This window comes from Sitophilus oryzae, unplaced genomic scaffold (genome assembly GCF_002938485.1).
Source record: "Sitophilus oryzae breed Bouriz unplaced genomic scaffold, Soryzae_2.0 scaffold_1297_pilon_pilon, whole genome shotgun sequence".
Classification (NCBI taxonomy): Eukaryota; Metazoa; Arthropoda; class Insecta; order Coleoptera; family Curculionidae; genus Sitophilus; species Sitophilus oryzae.
In genome coordinates, this window is record NW_022145945.1 from 5,747,770 (window position 1) to 5,765,176 (window position 17,407).

Genomic DNA, 17,407 nt, shown 5'->3' on the forward strand with positions numbered 1-17,407 from the left:
GTGATTGGTTTGCTAAATATTTTATTATTGCAAGATATGAATACGACCTCTTTAAATTTGCGTTTTTTCCAATAGGGTTCTTTGTTGACAACTCGGGCTTCCAACCATTTTATGTTGTGGTGTTTAGACCACACTTTATTGTGACTGACTTCATTGTTTCACGTCTTTGCGTATGTTTTTTGATGTCCATCAAGTCGTACATGTAGAGGACGTTTTGTCTCTCCAATATACTCACCGGTACTCAAACCATTTTTTTTTATTGAAAATTCCGGCTGTAGAATTCGAACTAACAGCCTCTAGATTGATAGACGAGCACCATTTTGTCGTTTATATTTTATTTTCGATAAACAATATTTCACTTATTAGTCACTTTCACTTACCAAAGTTTTTTAAACACTCTTTGTTATACAAACACTATTTTTCATTTTACGTATACGGTATTTTGTGTAGGGTCGAGTAAAAAACAAAAAAATTGCTGCTACATTTCTTCTTCCAGTATTTATTGACTCTATGAATTTTTCAATGCTCAGCCTTTTCGAGTCTACTTTATTATTTATAATGCTGTTAAGTGCAAATAAAGCGCAATTTCCCACCATAATCAATCTTTTCTCTACTTTGTTATACTTTGTTCGATATTTTCTTTCTTACAAAATTTTGTTTCTAAGAAAATAAGTTTCAACGAAAGTTATTTTAATTTCCCTATAATTTAACTAATACATAATAGAAAAATATGTTATATTTTAAAAGACTCCAGACTAAAAAAAATGGATAAATTGAGAAAATAATGGCTTATCTCAGAGAATTTATTAAATTTGTTATGCCTGTGATTGACATTTATATATTATTTTGTTTATCGACTTGCTACATTACCGGTAAAATTATGATACCCATTTTATAAAATATAGTATTACCGGTATTACTCACAAATAGTTATATGATGAATATGCGTATTAAATATATGATATATAAAATAGATGTCGGATTTTGATGTAACGCATACATTACATATTATAATAAAATATATTTTACTAATTATTATAAAAAAAATAAATGCACCCATTTTGTTATACAAACGAAAAATATATTATCTTCTGTCATTTATTTTATAAAAATAAATTATATAAATATCTTGAAAATATTAGCTTGTATCCAAAGCAACTCAACTTGTGTAATGCTACTAAATTTATAAGCGTTTAGTTATTTAATTAAACCCTTTATTATGCTTATTGATGCTTGATCTAAGCGTGTAATACTTAGATAATAATTAATGTTGTTAAAGTGAAGTATTCCATAAAGACTACTGTTTTGACTTAATTTTTGGATTAAACGTTATTATTACTGAATACAGGGTGATTCCTGTAAGTCGGTCATGCTTTCAGGGAATTATAGGGGACGTCGAAATATTAATTTTGATATAGCACACTATGGGTCGGAAATGCTTCTTACGCAAGATACAGGGTGTTAAAGTTTTAGAAAAATTAAAGATATTATTTAATAGTTTTTTAACAGTTGAAGGTATCGTTATAAAATTTTATTATAGGAGTCTACCTAACAGAGACACTTTAAATGTAAAAAGAAGAGGTTTTAGTTTCAACCAGTGGCGTAGATGTGATACGCATCGGGTAATTTTTTCAAAAAAAAATAGTACGCCACTGATAAACATAAAAATTTCGTAGTTTTTTTATTTACTTGGTTTATTTCCAAGAAAAAATGTCTCTTGCAACTTTCTCCTATCTAACACCATTTTGCAACAATTTAAAAATAAATAAATTTTTTAATGAGAATCTTTAATACAGCGAATTATTATAACTAGAGGGCAGAAACACATGTGCATCGCTAGCTCCCTTCATCTTGGGTAACTTTGGTACTTTTTACTATTTGCTCTAATTAAATTTTTAAAAAATTATACATTTATTAGATAATAATTCGCATATTTAAGGTTCTCATTAAAAAAAATATTTATTTTTAAATTGTGACAAAATGGTGTTAGATAGAAGAAAGTTGCAAGAGACATTTTTTCTTGGAGATAAACCGAGTAAATAAAAAAACTCCGCAATTTTTATTTTTATCAGTGGCGTACTATTTTTTTTGAAAATATTACCTGATGCGTATCACAGCTACGCCACTGGTTGAAACTAAAATCTCTTCTTTTTACATTTAAAGTGTCTCTGTTAGGTAGACTCCTATAATAAAATTTTATAACGATACCTTCAACTGTTAAAAAACTATTAAAAAATATCATTAATTTTTCAAAAACTTTAACACCCTGTATCCTGCGTAAGAGGCATTTCCGACCCATAGTGTGCTATATCAAAATTAATATTTCGATGTCCCCCGTCATTTCCCAAAAGCATGATCGACTTACAGGAATCACCCTGTATACAGGGTGTTTTCAAAAAACATGTGCCATCTCTCGTGGGGAGATTCCTCACTTAAAAATAAGATTTATTTTTCATATCAACATAGGTCCGATTCTGCTTTGTTTCGTAGCTACAGGGTGTTAAAGTTTTAATAATCTTTCGATTTATAATTTTTTTCCTAGAACTTTTAGTGATTCGAATGAAATTTTGAGGGTAAAAGTTACTATAAGTGCTTCATATTTTAATGATAAAAAAGTGTCGATAAATTCATCAGGGACGTGCATATGAGTTATCACTGGAAATTTTTTCAAGAAAATAACATGTGCGACGCTGGCTTTTTTTCTTTTGATATCAAAATTGTGTAGGTCGTTTAATGCCAATTCAAAGTTATCTTTTGATATTTTGTCGAATTCGGCCTCCTTGATGGGATAAACGCAATTTTATTAATCACAATTAATGAAATTAAAATTATTTTTATTTTTTAATATATTATATATTTTACCTAATTTATTATTAAATATTATTATTAGTTAGTATTACTATTCAGTCCAACCTGCAGCAATTCCAAATAAAAAAATGGTATTTATGATAATTACAAAAAACCTAATTTTAAAATGTTTTAACACCCTGTAACTCTAAAACTATGCATTTCCATACCCATGTTCATAGGAACTTTTTTTCATATTTTTTGATAAGATATCAATGGGTATCTTATTTAAAACTTTCGCAAGTTAATTATATTATTTTTTTATTTTTTTAAATTAATAAAATTGCGTTTATCTCATCAAGGAGGCCGAAATCGATAAAATATCAAGAGACAACTTTTAATCGGCATTAAATTGCATACACTATTTCGCTAACAAGAGAAAAAAAGTCAGTGGCGTACATGCTTTTTTTAGAAAAATATTCCAGTGATAACCCATATGCACGTCTCTGGTGAACATGTCGATACTTTTTTAGCTTTAAGATATTTCGCATTTATAGTAACTTTCACCCTTAAAGTTTCATTCGAAACAATAAAAGTACTTGGAAGAAAATTACAATAAATATAAAAATATTAAGATTTTGACACTCTGTAGCTACGAAAGAAAGCAGAATCTGACCTACGTTGATATGAAAAATAAATCTTAATTTTTTGGTCAGAAATCTCTCTACGAGAGATGGCACATATTTTTTGAAACACCCTGTATATGTTTGTTTTTGATAAAAAATATCGAAATCGTTAATATCGAACGTTAAACCTTATTTCTTTAACTGAAAAGACAAGCTTAACCAGGTTACTCTAGATCGTCCTGTATATCTTAATCAGTTTGCTAAGCCAGTATTCCTTTCACCAAATACAATTAAGATCGTTGTCCTCTACCAATCGAGAAAAAATCGAGGTAAAATAAAATCTGAAATTTCAGCATGAAATTCGAGAACCTTTCTTGATTCGCGGTGAGTAAAAGTAATTATTTTTTTATAAATTAATCGAGTAGCTGGCTCCACGTGCGTCTGCGCCTTCGTCGCAACTCCTGTTGCCGATGTTGTTATCCTGACGAGGGCGATAATTAACATGACAGAATCAGATCCACGCGTCAATGTTAGTCAAGGTCACTTGATAAATCAGATCGAACATTGCCCTCGTCGATTGATGCTAACAGTTAATTGAAAACTATTTAAACTGAAAAAGTCAGGCTAGGTGCCTGCAATCTGTTTTTAATTTTACCACTGTCAGGATTAAAATAGTATCGTCTCTTTTTCATTTATTACAATGCGTTTGAACGCAAATTTCATTAAAATTTCAGCAGAAACAAATAATCAAGCTATATGAACTGGCTGATTCCATTGAACTGTTAGTTTTTATGTCCTCTGTTGTTTTGTATTTTGTTGTGGGATGTGTGCCACCAGCTTTTCACAAATACATACGGTTCATATCAAATAAACTTGTAGTTACGTAATCAAGGGCGCGATTTTTAAACTAATTGTTGCCAATCATGGACATATTCGGCGCCGTGCTGACTAAGGTACATTCAGGCTGACAGCGTCGAGCGTCGCGTCGCGTCGCGTCGCGTTTGCGTCGCGTCCGTGTGCCGAAATGGAATCAATTCACTTAACCTAAATTAGATCGTTCAGCGCTAGCGTCCGCTCGACGCTCTCAGCCTGAATGTACCTTAAGTGGAATTTAAATTTCCCGCGAGGGATTGAGGTGGCAGCTCTGCTGTAAAAGATGTCATGTTATGGCATTTATTTATTTATTTCCTGACATTGTCATTCGTTTTGACACTTTTGTTTCGTATTACGAGTTTTTGTTTAAATAAATAGTGTTATGATACTTTAAGCTTTAATGTTCACTAGCAGACCTTGCAGTCGAACAATGTTCTTTTTAGAACCTCTATTAGTGCGAAGTGTACAGGTTGGTCAGAATTGGTCTGTTTTAACAGAGAAAACCTATTTCTTGACAAGATAGAGCAAAACCGACATTGATGTCATGGACTCGATTTCTGAGACACGTTTAATGGCATAAACCGCCTGTTGATATTTTCACTGCCAACTGAGATACGGGGTCTTTTTGATTTTTTTACCATTTTGAAAATTGCCCGTAACTTTTTCAATTCGCGGAATAATAAAATTCTGTAAAGACGTTCTTAAGGCATTTTTTTAAGCACAATCCAGTGGCGTAATTATTTTTTTTCTATGCTTGCTCTTTTTGTCAGAAATAATAAAAAATATAATTTTTTAAATGGAAATCATAGTTGACTATGAACTTAAAAAAATGCTGACGTTTAACCATTTCTAACGACATAAAGTTATGGGTACCTATTTTTAAGAATTAGAGAAATATTAGGTTTTTCATCTTTGTATCGAAGTGCCTTGATTTTGTGTTGACCTAGTTGTCTAATTATTTTTTTATCGCAATTTAATATTCTATATTATTATTTATCTGCATAATTAGAGCCTTTTGAAAAGGCAAATTAACATTCTATATTAGTTTTAGTAATTACAATTGAAATCGATACAATAAACAAAGAACAAAGCTAAAAAACATATTTTTTGAGTAATGAATATAGTTTTCTAAAAAAAATCATCTCAGATGTTCAAACTGAGCACCTACTTGTTGAATACATAATAAACATCTTTTGCGCACAGAGTTACAGCGATTTATTAGGCAAACTAGTTTAATAAGGCCAAAAGCTTGCCTAGTAGCCTTCTGCAATTCTTCTCTCGTCCCAATGATTCTTCAATTATATATAAGGTCTTTTATTTTCCCCATAAAAAATTCGAAAGAAGTTACACCACAGGACCTAGCAAGCCAAGATATGAGGTCCCTTGTTTCAATCCGATTCTCTCTAAATTCTCCATTTAATGGCGTTTTAATTGTAATTGGCAAAACTAATATAGAATGTTGATTTATCTTCTCAAAAGTCTTTAATTTTGTAGATAAATAATAATATAGAATATTAAATTGCGATAAAAAGTATTTAGGCAACTAGGTTAACACAAAATCAAGGCCCGCTTCGATACAAAGATAAAAAACCCTAATATTTCTCTCATTGTTAGAAACAAATACCCATAACTTTATATCGTTGTAAAGGGTTAAACATCAACATTTTTTTAAGTTCATAGCCATCTATGATTTTCATTTAAATAATTATATTTTTTATTATTTCTGACAAAAAAAGCAAGTATAGAAAAAAACTGACTACGCCACCGGATTGTGCTTAAAAAAGTTCCTTAAGAACGTCTTTACAGAATTTTATTATTCCGCGAATTAAAAAAGTTATGGGCAATTTTCAAAATGGTAAAAAAATCAAAAAGGCCCCGTATCTCAGTTGGCGGTGAAAATATCAACCCAATAATTTATTTCTGATGGGCAAGATATGTAGATGACATTTTTTTTATTTGGTCAGGCACCGAGAGAAATTTAAACAGTTTTTTAACATTATTAAATTCAATTAACCCGAGAATACAATTTACTATTGAAAAAGGTATTAATACCATCAATTTTCTTGATGTTACAATTATAAAACAGTCTAATATATTACAATTTGATATTTACAGAAAACCCACTACCACAGACACTGTAATACATAGTCAATCACACCAATCCTGGCAAATCAAAATGTCACCCTTTCATAGTTTAATTCATAGATTAGTAATGTTTCCACTGAGCCCAGAGAATTTTAAAAAAGAGTTAAATATTATTAAACAAATCGCCATCAACAATGGATATAAGTGTTCCCTTATTGATAATATGCTAAAGAAAAAACAAAAGAAAATATTAATGAAAAATTTTTATTCCGCTAATTCTAAAGACAATAACAATTATCGACTTTTAAACTACATTCCTAATTTAACTAACAAAATATCAAATAATCTCAATAAAATAAGATGTAAAACTATTAACGTAAATAAAAGAAATTTAGGTCAAATTTTATTAAATAATAAAGACAAAACTAATGTCAAAAATAAGTCGGGTGTATATAGGGTGGATTGCAATGATTGTGATGCCGTGTACATAGGCCAAACAGGTAGAAATTTAGATATAAAGATTAAAGAACATGTAAAGTCTATTAATAATCTCCAGCATAGTTCTGGTCTTGCAACTCATTGTATAGTAAATAATCACAAAATTAATGAAAACTCAATTAAGTTACTACACAGAGAAACAAAAGATAGACGCTTAAATTACATTGAACAGTTAGAAATACTAAAATCTGTTAAAAACGAAAATAATGTTAACGACCAACAAGGATTTCTAAACACATTTTCTACTACCCCTATTGTAAACTCTCTGAACCCACCCCCATAGCAAATATATATATATATATAGTTACAGTGTAGTTAGACGATTAGTTCTTAAAAAACTCTTGAAAAAGGCCTAACAAGCCGAAACATATATGTAGAGTTAAAGTTACTCTTATTAAAAGTTTTTTGAAACATCTAAAAGCGTGCTTTATTAAAATACTAATATTTCAACGATGTTTCACAAGGAACCAACCACAGCTTCAGTACAATTTAATAGAGAAAAGCTGTAACTAAGAGGAATTTAAAAGAAAATGACGATTTTCAACATCTTTTTTTGCGAAAAAAACCTCATAGACGTGTTCCTGTATCCCCCACAACTCAAAAACTCAATTTTTGTACATATGCCGGTTTGATTTAACAACGACGAAACAAGGAGTAAACAGAATTTTAGTTGGAATTTCCATACACTGCCAATTATTAAATCGGTATTCTATAAAATTAGGAGATGTATACCGGGTGCGTCTCAAAAGTGGCTCAGTTCTATAACTTTTTTATTTTTTTAGATAAAAAAACGAGATTTGGTATGTTAGTATATGACATAAATTAGGATTGATTGAATTATTCAATTGTTTTGGTCACTTCCTGTTTCACCAGAAATGACTATAACTTTTGATATTTAAATGACACTCTTGGTATTTTTTACTTTATTCCGTAGAAAAGGACACTCTGAATAGAATAACATATCATATGTCAACTCTGTTGACATTCTCGCATATGGTTTATTTGAAATTGTAACGTGCGGTTCATAACGACATTTTCACTCGAAGTGTGTGGTACCTAATTATTCGTAAAAAAATGCTTTTCCCGAATATGCTAATGAGCCATCCTTGTTCCATTTGAAAAAATTGAGATATGATTAAAAATACAATTTGGGCATCTTTTAACCGGCCTGGACAAGACACGAAAAATATTAGACGATCAAATCTATTTTTCCAAGGCTCCTTGATTAAAAATTATAGTTTTTAACACAATAATGGCACTCTAGATTGAAATTTAAAATACGATTTTTCTTTAAGTGAAAATCAAGTTGACAAATGATATGTCATTCTATTCAGAGAGGCATTTTCCGTCAAATATAGTAGAAACATACCTAGAGTGCCATTTAAAAATCTAAAGTTTTAGTCATTTCCGATGAAACAGGAAGTGACCAAAAACAATTGAATACGTCAATCAATCCTATGTCAGATACCAACATACCAAATCTTGTTTTTTTATCTGAAAAAATATAAAAGTGATAGGGGGTGAGCAACTTTCGAGACGCACCCGGTATTATATAATAATTTATTTCATACAATATGCCTGAGTTTTACAATTTCTATATAATAATGATTTCAAACTTTGCCGGTAATATATACCTATACATAATTCAAGCAAAAATTTAAAGATACACAATTAAAATATATTCAAACAATGTAACAGTTTGAAGAGAATCACCCGTATAGCAGAAATGCCAGTATCCAAATTAAAATTTGTTACCTGCAGCTTAAGCGCTTAATTGATGTTTTCGAATTTATTAGAGCATGAAGTTTTTTGTTAAACTTTCCAAACTGGCATATCGCTTCGAAACAGATTGCCTTATATCTATTTTCGCTCTATTTTATTGAGTACAATTTTAGATAGAACTTTTAATGCGATTTAATTGTCATTATTAAATTCTAATAAATATCAACCCTAATACACCTACACTTATTTGATTTATTCACTCACTTTATTTCTCACTGAAATGGCGTTGGTACGTACATATACCGTGCTGGCAACTGTTACTTTTGGGACGGTATTTACATCTGCGGAAGTAAATCGCATAGGGACCTTAGTAAGTCGGGGTGAGAGAAATGCGACGGTGTGCTGTTGCGGCGTTGCCGGTATGCCTTTCCCTATCAAGTAAAGTAAAATCACGACCACAATCCTCTTATTTTTAAAACACTTTTTATTTCGAAAAGATTGCTAAATAAAATCATAGATATGTTTCTGAGCATCTGAAATGGAATTATAAGGATATCGTTAGGGTGTCCATTTTTTTATAACGAGAAAACGTCAGTAATCGCGATAATTTAAAAACTCAACTTTTTAACACATAACACGCCGTAACTTAATAACCACTTTAGAAACTTTTTTTTATTTTGAAGATCGAATCTTTTACAATATGTTTAAATAAGAAAAATTTTACAAGGTTGCTCTTTACCATTCAAAAATTTTAAGTAACCCATCCATTTACTTAAGTGCAATTTTCAGCAATCGTGTAACTTTTTTATTTATAAAAATTTTTACATACTGTCTGCGAAGAAAATATAGCAGAAAGTTCAATCACTGTCGAACACTAACTCAATTCCACTTATTTTTACCAAAAATGCTGTACTTAAAATTTTTTAAGCTATCGGGAAATTACAACGACTCGTTAATGAATAAACAAATAAAATATCACGAGACGTAATTAAATCGTGAAGCTAAAGGCATGAAGTACACCGTTCTCTAGGACTTTAAGTACTGACAGAGGTACTGATTTGGTCGACCGGTCAACTGCGACGAATCTGCTATATTCCCTTCCACGTCTCTTAAGCGGCCCATACATTATCAAACAAATTGCGCAACACAGGCTGTTGCGCAACGAGTTGCCAATGCGTGGTAACGTTTGATGCGTTGCGCAATTGTTTGATAAGTTTCAAGAATGTTTGAATTATTTTGTGCAACAGGCGTTTGCGCAGCGCGTTGTGTAGTGTATGTTTGTGTTGCGCTTCATTGTGCAATATTTTAGTTCTTTCATTCAAATTCTTTGTTTTCTCTTTTATTTTCTGGTATCATTGACATCATCTAGGGCATATACGATAATAATTGACTCAATGGCAATTGAGGACATAATTGTTTCTCAAACAACGCGCAATTTTTAATAAAAAGTTTGATCAAAATTTTACTAAGTGCATGGGTGATGCAATTGTGCAACGGAACGTTGCGCATCGCTTTGTTGCGCAACTTGTTTCATAATGTATGGACCGCTGAATCAGTTGTGCAAGGCAACATTGCGCATCGCTTTGTTGCGCAATTTGTTTGATAATGTATGGGCCGCTTTAGCAATGTGTACAGTTTCTCGGTTTATTTCATAAGTTTCGCAACTTGTTTACTGTTCTCTCTTTGTTCAGTACATTATAAACGCATTGTGCTCTTCTTACATACGCAAATCTCGAACCAAGGCTAACTTTGCCAGGCCTTAGTATAGGTACAATATGACCGAAAAAAAAACGGTGTCAGCGATGGCTTCGAAATGAAGGTTGCTGTTAATTTATGTGTTCTTGCAAAGTTTCAACCTTCAGAAATCACTTCGAGTGACAACATTTTTTTGACAGCGCGTTTGAGGTAGCACTGACGCTTTGTGTCCTATACTGCTCTGTCTGACTGTTATGTTTTTGTTTTACATTGTATTTGAATGTTATCTACAAATTTTATCTAAAAAAAAATGCTTTCTTTAATATAACAAGAGAACAAATTCGAGCTTTCGAAATGAATTTTGTGTTTTTTAGAACATACTTAAAGGAATTTAATTATTAACTTTAAATATAAGTTGTGATTTAGTTAAATCGATCAAGCATAGTCGAAACTGCAAGGCCACTTCACTAATTAGAATGTTCTGGCGTTGAAATTGCAGCAAGCAAACTAGTTTACAATTACTTTCGCAGAAATGCAGTCAACAGTATAATACAATTGACAATAAATAAATTGGGTAATTTAAATGTAAACTTTCTCGAGTTTAAAATTGAAATAGGTCATTTACTGACCTAGTTCATAAATTAGTTTAGAAATAAACTGCAGATTTGCTTTTCAACGAAAAATACGAAAAACAAGATTAATTTGTAGCTTTATTTTATATTTTTAGATAAAATAATATTTTATTGAACAAACATATTTGATTAAAAACGGTAATTATAGTAAAAATTTAAGTTATATGTTATTTGATATATAAAAAATTATCTTTAATAAAAAATACTTGATTAATAAAACTCAATGTGTATGTTCCTGAAAGACATCCTCGTACATATTTTAGGTTTGCACTTAAACAAAATTTTCAAGTTTTTTATTCTAGGATCTACAGATGCCCGACGCATTATTGTGGGACCCTGTGTAACAATACATTGACAAGCGGTTAGATATTTCGATGTGCGAACAAAGATAAAAGAAATATACACTAGAGCAGAATAAATTGGAATAAAAAATAAATTTTGAAGCATTTCATATTTTTATTTGTGCCAATCAGGAATAATTAGTTCTGTCCTATTTTTCCAAAATAATTTTGCCATGTTTTATAAATATTTTCTAAGTTATATGCATTTATAAATAGTTTGGCCTACTTCAGTTACTGATAAATGCACAGTATTGTGCATTTATCGATGTAACATTAATGTATATGTAGATGTAACACGCTAATAATTGTAAACACATAGAGTATTCTATTCCCAATTGTGCTTTATTGAATTATTGTTACATATTGAATTAAAATTGTATTCTATATGCCTATATTTCGAAGTTGATTATTTTATAAATTTGCTAATGGATATTTGCTTCCTGAGAAGCGGGACAGTATTTTTAGTATTCTTCTTTAATTTTGGTAAACAATACAGTAGCGTTCATATCTCTGTAAGTTCTGAGTTTTAACATTTTTTAAAAATTTGAGAGTACTAAACTGCCACAAATTCTATGTTAGCACAGTATATTATATTATTATATCTGTATTTAACATCAGAAAACTAAAAATATAAGAGATTTGAGTTAGCAGGGCAAAATACTACAAATTCCGATGCTAAATAATAGAAAGCTACTCTTAGAGGATAGAAAACTAAAAATTAACTGGACTGTATAACCCATATAGCAAATGTACTGTGAACACTTCAAATATAGAAAAACAGAAAGAAAATCCTTCAAAAAAGAACTTAACAAAAATTAAAACAAAAAAAATTGACTGTATCATCAGAAGTGAGGATAATATCTGTCTTTTTATCATTTCCATACAGTTTTTATTAAACCTTACTTATTAAAAAAAATTATTTAATAATTTTATTACTGACGTTTGAAATTAAGAACAATATTTTTAGTTATGTCATTATATCAGCTTTCTATGTAGTATAATGTGAAATATAATTTGTCTTCTGAACTATCACAAAGTGTACAAAAGGAATCTATGCACGTCATTTTATTAGATTTTGATGAAAGGATAACGTGCGGTTCATATATTTTTAAGTTATGAATTTTAACAGTACTGGGGAAAAATTTAATAACCTTGTGAAAGCAACATCATTCTAAAGAACTCTTATATCGCACATCCCCTTCAAAACTGTATTAACTCAAAATGTGAAAACTACTCAGGAAAAGCAAAAAAATAAGTTAAGATAATATCCTGCTTATTGAATATTATTGGCCAAATAATATTATAGTTGAGTTAATAAATCAAGTTAAAAGGGTAGCAGTATAATAAAATATTCATATAATAAATATTAAAAATTAAATAGAAAATAATTAAATGGAAATTAATTTACTGTGTGCCCTATATGGGGTCCTTCAATAGTGCGTCGGGCATCTGTATCTCCTAGAATATAAAACTTGGGAATTTTATTTAAGTGCAAACCTAAGGATGTATTTCAGGAAAATATTTTAACTTTTACAGGGTCAAAAAGGTATGAGAGGGTCGAGATGATCAATTTTAAATGAAACACCCTGTATATTATGTCATTTTTGGCTTCCTTTCAGATCATTTTACATAATCCTAAGATATGAGTAAATATATTTCGATAGTTTCAGATTTATCAATAAATAAATAAAAAATACATATTTTTCAAATCAAAACTATATTAGGTATTTACTTTAGATGGCCTGTACTTACTTTGCTATAAATATCATAATCTTAAATCATATAGAGTGTTCAAAATTCTACATCAAACTTTCTAAAATATAAAATAAGTTTTCTTTGTTTTTTAGGCTACAGATGAAACCTGCATAGTAAACTAACTGTGAATACTACCAATCTAGAAGAGCGAAAACACTTGAAGATAAAAATTAATTAATGTAAAACTTCTGATGAGGGGTAGGGGACTCAAAGAACTTACAATCTTTTAGGATGTTTATTTCAAAACTTAATTTGAATTAAAATTGGGGCGACATGCTTAGGGATTCACTTAATTCCCATCTTCAGGTCCAGAAAGCTAAAATAATCAAATTACAATCAGAATAGTTAAACAATTCTAATATAGTCATACAGTGGTCTATAATTTTTTTTGTTTGTGATTGTATTTTATAACCTGACCTCTGTATGACGTGAAAGTGAAAGCTAAAATAATCAAATTACAACCAGAATAGTTAAACAATTCTAATATAGTCATACAGAGGTCTTTAAATTTTTTTGTTTGTGATTGTATTTTATAACCTGACCTCTGTATGACTATATTAAAATTGTTTAACTATTCTGATTGTAATTTGATTATTTTAGCTTTCTGACCCTGAAGATGGGAATTATGAATTAGAAATCTGATATGTAATATATATTATGTAATATGTAATAATATATTATGAATCCCGAAACATGTCGCCCCAATTTTAAATCAAATTAAGTTTTGCAATAAACATCCTAAAAGATTGTGAGTTTTTTGAGTCCTCTACCCCTCGTCAGAGGTTTTACATTGATATGTAGTCACACTAGGTTGGAGAACGTTTAGTTAAAAATTAATTGACTACATATTCTATATAATAAAATTATATAAAGATTCTTGCCACTTAACTGCTTATATAAAGATGGTACCGGTGGTACGAAAGTACTACCATTGCACGCAGGCCGCTATCTCCCGTTTGGGACTTAATATCTAACCGACACTTTCCGACAAGTCAGAATTAACTATCTCTGCGCTGTGGTTGTCATTTTGTGGATCTGCCCAAGCTCACCTCATGATGGAGTAGGGCTCCGAAACCGGTAGTGAGAGCAGGTTGATCCACATTATGACAAACACTGCGTAGAATTAAATTTCTATATAAGCAGTTAAGTGGCAAGAATCCTTATATAATTTTATTATATACCTATACTGCAAGAAATTTGTTTTCTATTTTATACTCTATATAATTATACCTCATACTTTATATATTTGTGGAATTTAGTCGTTATTAGAACAGAGGAAATCTTTCCTGCAACTTCTTCCTCCACCTCATCCCTCCTGAGACACCCTCCTTTACCCCTTATTGCCTCAGCGGTATCACTGACTGACGTCTGTATGAACCGGAGGTAAGCGCCTTGTCGGTTCTGCCGAACGCTAACGGAACCATCCGAGCGATTCCATTCGTGCGTTCGGAATGACTCGCTAACGGACTCATTCGGCGCGAGATCGTCGATAACGCAGTAGCGGCGGAGCTTTATCTCCACCCCCTTCACACCTTCCGTCCCACCCACGCCGGCTTGATCGAGAAAAGCACGAGATATATAGTGCGATACAATAGACTATCTTCACTCGTCGATCTGCCGCTGTTGGCGCCGCTCGTAGTTCCGCATCTCCGTCACAGGTTTGTTGTCTATCGATGTTTGTTATTGTTTACCTTGCCGATATTGTTGTTGATGTTCTCAATTTTTAAATTTTTTTCGCTTTATTTTTGGTTAATGGAAACGTATATTTTTCGCTGGATTAATGTGAGAAGTTCAATGCGTCTGATAAATTATAGATAACAAGTGTAACATATGTCGCCTTATCGCGATAATTTGGATTGTTTTTTATACAATTTGGGGGGTGAGGGGTATGTGAGATAACCTTATAGGTCTGGAAAAAAATCGGATTTTATATTTTGTTGTTATCAATATTTTTTATATTGTAAAAGTGCATCGTGATATCATGTAATTACATTTGTTTTTATTTTAATAATAATATACAATATAAAAAGGTATTAGAAAAAACTAAAATATTTTTTATAATAAATTTTAACTATAAAATATTTAATTTTTAATATGAAAGAATTTATAAATATATAATTTTTTTATTTCTTTCTTCTGAAAATAATATTGCCCTTGCATTCATTTATGATTTGGTATTATTAATTGACTGTATACTATATTTTTAAATTTATTTTTTTAATATACATATGTAAATTTTAAAATTTGATTTTTTTGAAGTAATATATATCAGAAATAATGCAATAAGAACATATAAGTTAACCCCGTACAGGTGTAAAGTACTTACCACTATTATCTTTAAATTTCTTTAATTTTTTATTTTAAATTTAATTATTTTTTTCTGAAGGCACCAGAAATTATTTTACTTCATATATTTTATTTAAAATAAATGAAAGGTATATGATACCAATTGATTGCACCTGAAAATATATTATTACATATACAGGGTTGATCACCACATAAGACATGGAGTATTGTAGCTAAACAATTAAGTTCTTCCAAATTGTAAGTTTTGGGTTCGTTGAAGGACTATTATACAATTTAAAAATAATTTTACAAGATACAGAGTGTCCCAAATAGGTAGCAAACATTAAATTTTTATTTTTTTTAAATGGAATACCCTCTCTATTATTCTATTTTTAGATTCTACGATTATAAGATAAAAGTAACTTTGGTTATCTGAGCAAAATAATTTTGGCTTTGATTACGAGCAAAAAAAGTAATTTGGAATAAGTCCTATGTATTTCAGATTTTTTTATGTGAAAAGTTCTGTGGAAAATTATTACTTATATTCCTCTTTATATCTTCTCTTAAATTATGTGAATTCAGGTTTTACCAGTGGGCGGTATAATTTTTTCAGTTCATCAATCTGTATTTGTTTGTTTCTACAGGGTGTTTCAAAAACATGGGCCATCTCTCATGGGGAGAGTCGCCACGTAAATATAAGATTTATTTTTTAATTAAACATAGGTCCGATTAACAGTTTCCCTTAGCAAGTCTTTTCATTATGTTAAAGTCTTTATTTTTTCTCGACTTATTACAATTTTCTTCCAAGTGCCTTTAGCGATTTGAATGAAATATTGTTGGTTTGGTTACTATAAATAAAACGTTACTATAAATGTGACATATTTTAATGCTAAAAAAATGTCGACATATTCACCAGGGACGTGCATATGGTTGTGTAGACCGTTTAATACCGATTAAAAGTTGTCTCTTGATATTTTGTCGATGTTGGTCACTTTGATAAGATAATCGTAATTATATTAAATTGCCTTAATCCAAGTCTAATACCAGCCTTTAAATTTTATTAATGTCATTAACTGAACGAAGTGTTAAATAAATACATGTTGATTCTTCATCAAAAAATACGAAAAAAAGTTCCTATAAACGTAAGTGAGAGAATACATAGTTTTAAAGTTACGGGATGTTAAAACTTTTACAAAATATATCCTTTTTAATTATCTTAAATACATTTTTTTAAAATTTGCTGTAGCTAGCATTGAACTTCAGTTAAATTTTAATAATATTTAATAATAAATTATATTAAATAAATAATTTATTAATTTTATTTAAATTTTATTAATTGTGATTATCAAAAGAAAAAAAAAGAGTCAGTGGCGCTCATATTTTTTTTAAATATTCTAGTGATAACATAAAGGGCCATTACTACCGCTTTCCACTTCAAAATATTCTAATAAGGTTGCGACGAGTTTTTTCACGGCAATTAAGCTATCTTGTACACTTCGCACTAAAAGAGGTACTAAAAAGAACAATGTTCGACTAAAAGGTCTGCTAGTAAGTCTTTTTAAGCTTAAAGTATAACAACACAATCCATTTAAACAATTCAAACCACTAGTAATACAAACTAAGTGCCAAAACGAATGATAATATCAGAAAATAAATAAATAAGTGTAACAACTTGACATTTTTTACAACAGAGCTGCCACATGAATCCTAAACGGGAAATTTAAATTCCAATTAGTCAGGCCGTCGCCAAATACGTCCATGGTTGGCAACAATGAATTTAAAATCACGCCCTCGATTGCGTAACTAAAAGTTTAATTGGTATCACTTATATATCATTAAATGCTAAGAATTTATTTGTTTTACTGGTAAACAACTACTGAGAAGCTATTTTCCGTTAAGATTTAATGCAAAGGTGCTTACAAAATGAAACTTTTATTTCTCACGGACAAGATTTATTTCTTTGGTGGGCAACTTAGTTTATTTATCAAATTAGAAGATCTATAACTAAGGAATAGCTTTATTTATTTTTATTTTCCTATTTTTCAAGAACTTTAGTTTTATTTTTTTTTTGACTTACATTGTACTTTTTCTTTTGATAAATAAACTT

At 30.1% G+C, this 17,407-nt stretch overlaps 1 protein-coding gene across 1 annotated transcript in view; it reads left to right on the forward strand.

The window, feature by feature from the left end:
* Positions 1–14,636: 14,636 nt before the first annotated feature.
* The window catches only part of LOC115874648 (synaptotagmin-1), a 141,058-nt gene continuing 138,287 nt past the window's right edge, over positions 14,637–17,407 (forward strand). The window contains exon 1 of the mRNA XM_030889859.1: positions 14,637–14,672. The gene's annotated coding sequence lies outside the window, so the exon portion shown is untranslated. The remainder of the gene's footprint in view (positions 14,673–17,407) is intronic.